This window comes from Macaca fascicularis, chromosome 19 (assembly GCF_037993035.2).
Source record: "Macaca fascicularis isolate 582-1 chromosome 19, T2T-MFA8v1.1".
Classification (NCBI taxonomy): Eukaryota; Metazoa; Chordata; class Mammalia; order Primates; family Cercopithecidae; genus Macaca; species Macaca fascicularis.
In genome coordinates this window covers 5,578,025-5,585,860 of record NC_088393.1, presented here as the reverse complement: position 1 = coordinate 5,585,860, position 7,836 = coordinate 5,578,025, and positions in this window count along the sequence as shown.

The following is a 7,836-nucleotide window of genomic DNA, read 5'->3' as shown; positions in this document are numbered from 1 at the left end:
CTCAGCCTTCCGAGTAGCTGGGATTACAGGAGCTCGCCACCACGCCCAGCTAATTTTTGCATTTTTGGTAGAGATGGGGTTTCGCCATGTTGGCTAGGCTGCTCTCAAACTCCTGACCTCAGGTGATCCACCTGTCTTGGGCTCCCAAAGCGCTGGGATTACAGGCGTGAGCCACCACACCCAGCCACATCTTTCTTATTTATTTATTTATTTATCAACTGAATAAGACATCCAACTCTTTTTAAAAAATAAATAAATAAATTGGCCAGGCATGGTGGCTCACGTCTATTATCCCAGCACTTTCGGAGGCCAAGGCAGGCGGATCACTTGAGGTTAGAAGCTTGAGACCAGCCTGGCCAACATGATGAAACCCTGTCTCTACTACAAATAGAAAAACCAGTTGGGTGTGGTGGCACGCACCTGTAGTCTCAGCTACACGCGAGGCTGAGGCAGGAGAATCGCTTGAACCTGGGAGGCAGAGGTGGCAGTGAACTGAGATTGCGCCACTGCAGTCCAGCCTGGGCAACAGAGCAAGACTCTGTATCAGTAAATAAATAAATAAATAAATAAATAAATAAATAAAGGCAGGACGTGGTGGCTCATGCCTGTAATCCCAACACTTTGGGAGGCTGCAGCGGGTGGATCACCTGAGGTCAGGAGTTCGAGACCAGCCTGGCCAATGTGATGAAACCCTGTCTCTACTAAAAATACAAAATTAGCTCGGTGTGGTGGTAGGTGCCTGTAATCCCAGCTACTCAGGAGGCTGAGGCAGGAGAATTGCTTGAACTTGGGAGGCGGAGGTTGCAGTGAGCTGAGATTGTGCCACTGTACTCCAGCCTGAGTGACGAGAGTGAAACTCCGTCTCAAATAATAATAATAATAATAATAAAATACTAATAAAAATAAATAAGGAGGCACGGTGGCGCAGGCCCATCGTCCTGGTGCATAAGGAGGCAAGGCCAGACGTTCGAGATCAGCCTGGGCAACATAGGAAGCCCTCATCGATATAACAAAAAATCAAATACAGAAATAAACAAACACGTTTTCATCCTCAAAACGACCCCTCAAGGTAGAAGCTTCTATTATGGATCCACCCTACAGATGCGGCAAACTGAGGCCCAAAAAGATTAATTCTGACTCCAAAAGCCACACAGATCAGAAGTGGGGAATTGCAATGAAAGGCGCTAAGGGAGGAAGCGAAGGACGGTCCCCGAAGGTGAAACTGGACTCACCCGAGGGGCCCCTCCCGCCTGACAACCCGATTGCCAGGCCACGTGGAAGGAGGAGGCTGGTGTGAATCACCCAGCAGCCATGCACCACTTGCTATTTTAGGTGCTGACTCAGATTTTGTCAGAGCTCTGGTCCCGGTGGCAGCCGCAGCGGCCCTGAAGTGAAACTGGGGAGCAGAGTTCTGAGATGAGATTCCAGGGTGCAGTGAGGTTGTTCCCAATAGAGGGTTTTAGACCATCCAGGCCGGAACCAGCTGCAAATACCTGAGCAGGGGCAGTGAACTGGCTATTTCTTTATTTGACCGACGTTCATCGAGCGCCTACTGCGTGCTGGGAATTGTCCCAGACAGCAGACAGAAGTGATTAGTCAGTGACTGTCATTTCCGTAGGGGAGGAGAGGAAGGAATAGTAAACAAGTTATCAAAGAAGGAAGTAAAATAGTTTCAGAAAGTGAAGAGGCTTCAGGCCAGGTGTGGTGGCTCACGCCTATAATCCCAGCACTCTGGGAGGCTGAGGTGGGTGGATCACCTAAGGTCAGGAGTTCAAGACCAGCCTGGCCAACATGGTGAAACCCCATCTCTATTAAAAATACAAAACTGGGCCGGGCGCGGTGGCTCAAGCCTGTAATCCCAGCACTTTGGGAGGCCGAGATGGGCGGATCACAAGGTCAGGAGATCGAGACCACAGTGAAACCCCGTCTCTACTAAAAATACAAAAAATTAGCCGGGCGCGGTGGCGGGCGCCTGTAGTCCTAGCTACTCAGGAGGCTGAGGCAGGAGAATGGCGTGAACCCAGGAGGCGGAGCTTGCAGTGAGCCGAGATCGCGCCACTGCACTCCAGCCTGGGCAACAGCGTGAGACTCCGTCTCAAAAAAAAAAAAAAAAAAAATACAAAACTGGCTGGGCGTGGTGGCTTACGCCTGTAATCCCAGCACTTTAGGAGGCTGAGGCGGGCGGATCATGAAGTCAGGAGATCAAGATGGATGTGAATGGGGGAATCTCCAGCTCACTGCAACCTCTACCTCCTGGGTTCAAGCAGGCACCCACCACCACGCCTGGCTAATTTTTTTAAAATTTTTTTATTTTAGTAGAGATGGGGTTTCACCATGTTGGCCAGGCTGGTCTCGAACTCCTGACCTCAGGTGATCCACCTGCTTCAGCCTCCCAAAGTGCTGGGATTACAGGCGTGAGCCACCACGCCCGGTCCGCAGCCTTTTTCTGGGCCTCATCTTCCTCATTTGTACCACGGACCTCAGATCTGGAACTCCCATTCCTAGCTGTCTCCATGTACCTCCTTTAGATCTGTAAAGGAGGGTCATTTCGAATGCCCTGAGGGTCAGGCACAGTGGCTCACGTCTGTAATCCCAGTAGTTTGGGTGGCCAAAGTGGGAGGATCACATGAGGCCAGGACTTTGAGATCAGCCTGGACAACATAGTGAGAATCCTGTCTCAATGAAATGAAATGAAATAATGAAAGAAAAAGCCAGGCATGGTGGCATCCACCTGTTGCCCCAGCTTCTCGGGAGGCTGAGGCAGGAGGATCCCTTGAGACTGGGAGGTCAAGGCTACAGTGAGCTACCATGGTATCACTGCACTCCAGCCTTGGTGACAGAGCTGGACTTTGTCTAAAAAAAAAAAAAAAAAAAAGTGTCCAGGCACGTTGGCTCATGCATGTAATCCTAGCACTTTGGGAGGCCGAGGTGGGCAGATCACTCAAGGTCAGGAGTTCGAGACTAGGCTGACCAACATGGTGAAACCCTGTCTCTACTAAAAATACAAAAATTAGCTGAGCCTGGTAGGTGCCTGTAATCCCAGCTACTCAGGAAGCTAAGGCAGGAGAATCACTTGAACCCGAGAGGCAGACATTGAAGTGAGCCAAGATCGCACCATTGCACTCCACCCTGGGCGACAGAGCGAGACTCCGTCTCAAAAAAAAAAAAAAAAAAAAGCCCAGGTTGGGCGCGGTGGCTCACGCCTGTAATCCCAGCACTTTAGGAGGCCGAGGTGGGCGGATCACGAGGTCAGGAGATTGAGACCATCCTGGCTAACACAGTGAAACCTCGTCTTTACTAAAAATACAAAAAATTAGCCGGGCGTGGTGGCAGGTGCCTGTAGTCCCAGCTACTCGGGAGGCTGAGGCAGGAAAATGGCCTGAACCAGGGAGGCGGTGGTTGTAGTGAGCCAAGATCGTGCCACTGCACTCCAGCCTGGGCAACATAGTGAGACTCTGTCTCAGGAAAAAAAAAAAAAAGCCCCCAGGACCTGAGGGCCTTATCCCTGGGGGGTGTCCAGGCCCTGGGCCAAGGGGACCATCATTGTCCGTCATTTACAGATGAAGAAACTGAGGCCTAGAGAGGTGGAGTCAGTTATCTGAGGTCTCACAGCCACATAACCGACCTGCAGGGGCAGAAGAAGGAGCTGGGCGCTCTCTCCTGGATTCTAGCCCATACGGAGGCTGTGCAGACAGTTCATTCACTGCCTCCATGTTGTTTATTTGTTTTTAGAGACAGAGTCTCACTCTGTCGCCCAGGATGCAGTGCAGTGGCGTGATCTCAGCTCACTGCAACCTCTGCCTCTCAGGTTTAAGGGATTCTCCCGCCCCAGACTCCAGAGTTGCTGGGATTACAGGCGGGCGCCACCACACTCGGATAATTTTTGTCTTTTTATATTATTTTATTTTTATTTTTATTTTTTTATTTTTTTGAGACGGAGTCTCACTCTGTCGCCCAGGCTGGAGTGCAGTGGCCGGATCTCAGCTCACTGCAAGCTCTGCCTCCCGGGTTCGGGCCATTCTCCTGTCTCAGCCTCCTGAGTAGCTGGGACTACAGACGCCCGCCGCCTCGCCCGGCTAGTTTTTTGTATTTTTTAGTAGAGACGGGTTTTCACCGTGTTCGCCAGGATGGTCTCGATCTCCTGACCTAGTGATCCGCCCGTCTCGGCCTCCCAAAGTGCTGGGATTACAGGTGTGAGTCACCGCGCCCAGTCTGTGAGTTCTTTTGATAAGCAATTATTGAGCGCTTGCTGTATGCAAGTCTCTACAGGGCCCTGGGGCCACAGAGTTCTTCCCTGCCCTGGTTCACTGGGCAGTGAGGGAGGAGTAGGCAGTCATCCCTCCATTTATCTGTCAGCATTTATTGAGCACCTGTGTGTGCAAGCTCTACACTGGTGGTCACTGTGGAGGTGACCAACACAAATCTGTTTTTTTTTTTTTTTTTTTTTGAGACGGAGTCTGGCTCTGTCGCCCAGGCTGGAGTGTGGTGGCCGGATCTCAGCTCACTGCAAGCTCCGCCTCCCGGGTTCTCGCCATTCTCCTGGCTCAGCCTCCCGAGTAGCTGGGACTACAGGCGCCCGCCACCTCGCCCGGCTAATTTTTTGTATTTTTAGTAGAGACGGGGTTTCACCGCGTTAGCCAGGATGGTCTCGATCTCCTGACCTCGTGATCCGCCCGTCTCGGCCTCCCAAAGTGCTGGGATTACAGGCTTGAGCCACCGCGCCCGGCCACAAATCTGTTTTGTCTCCTCAGGAAACAAATCTGTGTTGTTGTCCCAGCGCGGTGGCTCACACCTGTAATCCCAGCACTTTGGGAGGCTGAGTGGGGCTGATCATCTGACGTCGGGAGTTCAAGACCAGCCTGACCAACATGGAGAAATCCATTCTCTACCGAAAATACAAAACAATTAGCTAGGCATGGTGGCTCCTGCCTGTAATCCCAACTACTCGGGAGGCAGAGGCAGGAGAATTTCTTTTTTTTTTTTTTTTTTTGAGACGGAGTCTCGCTCTGTCGCCCAGGCTGGAGTGCAGTGGCCGGATCTCAGCTCACTGCAAGCTCCGCCTCCCGGGTTTACGCCATTCTCCTGCCTCAGCCTCCCGAGTAGCTGGGACTACAGGCGCCCGCCACCTCGCCCGGCTAGAGAATGTCTTGAACCTGGGAGGCAGAGGTTGCGGTGAGCCAAGATCGTGCCATTGCACTCCAGCCTGGGCGACAAGAGAGAAACTCCATTAAAAAAAAAAAAAAGAAGAAGAAGAAGAAGAAAATCTATGTTGTCCAGTGCTGGAGACAGTATCAGGCAGCTATGGGGTGATGGGAGCTCTGTTGGGGAAGCTGTGGGACCCCAAAGGGGACCCTAGACTGGCCTGGGAGGATTAAGGGAAGTTTCTGAAAGAAGGAAGTAAGCTAAGACCTCAGGCCTACATCGGAATGAACCACAGGTGGGGAGAGAGTTCTAGAGGGTGGTACGGCATGGGGGAAAGTCTGGAAGGTCTGGAAAGCAGTTCCAGGCAGGACCAGGTCCCCAGAGCTAGGGACTCAGCTGAGATTTGTGCTGCCCTGGCGCCCTCTGGCGGTCACCACCCACCAGCGCCACGTGGCCACGGCGGCCCAGATTCCCTGGGAGCCTAACAGCCTTGGAGAAAAATAGGAAGAAAAAAATATAAGAAAATGTCCTATTTATTTATTTATATAGAGATGGAATTTTTGCTCTTGTTGTCCAGGCTGGAGTGCAATGACGTGATCTTGGCTCACTGCAACCTCTGCCTCCCGGTTTCAAGCGATTCTCCTGTCTCAGCCTCCCGAGTAGCTGGGATTACAGGCATGCACCACCACGCCCAGCTAATTTTGTGTTTTTAATAGAGACGAGGTTTCTCCATGTTGGTCAGGCTGGTCTTGAACTCCTGACCTCAGGTGATCAGCCTGCCTCGGCCACCCAAAGTGCTGGGATTACAGGCGTGAGCCGTCGAACCTGGCCCGATGTCCCCTCTATTTAAAAACGGTGAAATGTGAATAAACAACAGAGGATTTCTTTCTGCAAGTCAGTATACACACAGCCAGACTGGGCTGGGCAGCTATGTGTGCCTGCTTGGAATGATCTCTTTCTGATATATATTTTTTTGAGACTGACTATCACTCTGTTGCCCAGACTGGAGTGCAGAGGCCTGATCTCAGCTCATTGCAGCCTCCACCTCACAGGTTCAAGCAATTCACCTGCCTCAGCTTCCTGAGTAACTGGGATTACAGGCATGCGCCACTATGCCCAGCTAATTTTTGTATTTTTAGTAAAGATGGGGTTTTGCATATGTTGGCCACGCTGGTCTTGAACTCCTGAGTAGCTGGGATTACAGGCATGTGCCACGATGCCCGGCTAATTTTGTATTTTTAGTAGAGATGGGGTTTCTCCATGTTGGTCAGGCTGGTCCTGAACTCTTGACCTTAGGTGATCCACCTGCCTCGGCCTCCCAAAGAGGTAGGATTACAGGCGTGAGCCACTGCGCCCGGCATTTATTATTATTATTATTTATTTATTTTATTTTTTATTTTTTGAGATGGCGTCTTGCTCCGTCACCCAGGCTGGAGTGCAGTGACGTGATCTCCACCTCTTGGGTTCAAGTGATTCTTGTGCCTCAGCCTCCCAAGTAGCTGGGATTACAGGCGCCTGCCACCATGCCCAGCTAATTTTTGTATTTTTAGTAGAGACGGGGTTTCACCATGTTGGCCAGGTTGGTCTTGAACTCCTGACCTCAGGTGATCCACCCACCTTGGCCTCCCAAGGTGTTGGGATTACATGCGTGAGCCACTGCGCTTGGTCCTGTTATTTCTTAAGTGGAAACGTCAGTGGCTTTTACTGTATTCACTATATTATGCAACTATCGCCACTATCTAATTTCAGAAACTTTCATCACCCCAAAAAGCAGCACTGGAACCATCAGCTGACACTCCCAACTGCCGTCCCCACCAGCCCCGCACCCACGCATCCCCTTCCTGTCTCTGTGGATAGGCCTGTCCTGCACATTTCACTGAAATTGGATCACGTGGCCGGGTGCCGTGGCTCACGCCTGTAATCCCAGCACTTTGGGAGGATCAGTGAGATCGAGACCATCCTGACTAAAATAGTGAAACCCCGTCTCTACTAAAAATATTTAAAAATTAGCCGGGCGCCGTGGCGGGCGCCTGTAGTCCCAGCTACTCGGGAGGCTGAGGCAGGAGAATGGCGTGAACCTGGGAGGCAGAGCTTGCAGTGAGCCGAGATCGCGCCACTGCACTCCAGCCTGGGTGACAGAGCTAGACTCTGTCTCAAAAAAAAAAAAAGAAAGAAATTGGATCACACACTGTATGGCCTTTTGTGTCTGCCTTCTCTCATTGAGCAAAACATGAATATCTTTTCTGATGCCCATCCTTTTTTTTTTTTTTTTTTTTTGACAGGGAGTCTCGCGCTGTCGCCCAGACTGGAGTGCAGTGGCCAGATCTCAGCTCACTGCAAGCTCCGCCTCCCGGGTTTGTGCCATTCTCCTGCCTCAGCCTCCTGAGTAGCTGGGACTACAGGCGCCCGCCACCTCGCCCGGCTATTTTTTTGTATTTTTTAGTAGAGACGGGGTTTCACTGTGTTAGCCAGTATGGTCTCGATCTCCTGACCTCGTGATCCGCCCGTCTCGGCCTCCCAAAGTGCTGGGATTACAGGTGTGAGCCACTGTGCCCGGCCCTTAGTTTCTTCTAGAAGCATCTGTTGCTCTCCCGGGCTTGGCATGAGGCTGAGCCTTTGCCGGGGGTCACCCTAATGCTGAAGCTAGAGATTGCATGACCCAGGCCCTGGCCTAGCCCTGCAGACTCCCTCCAG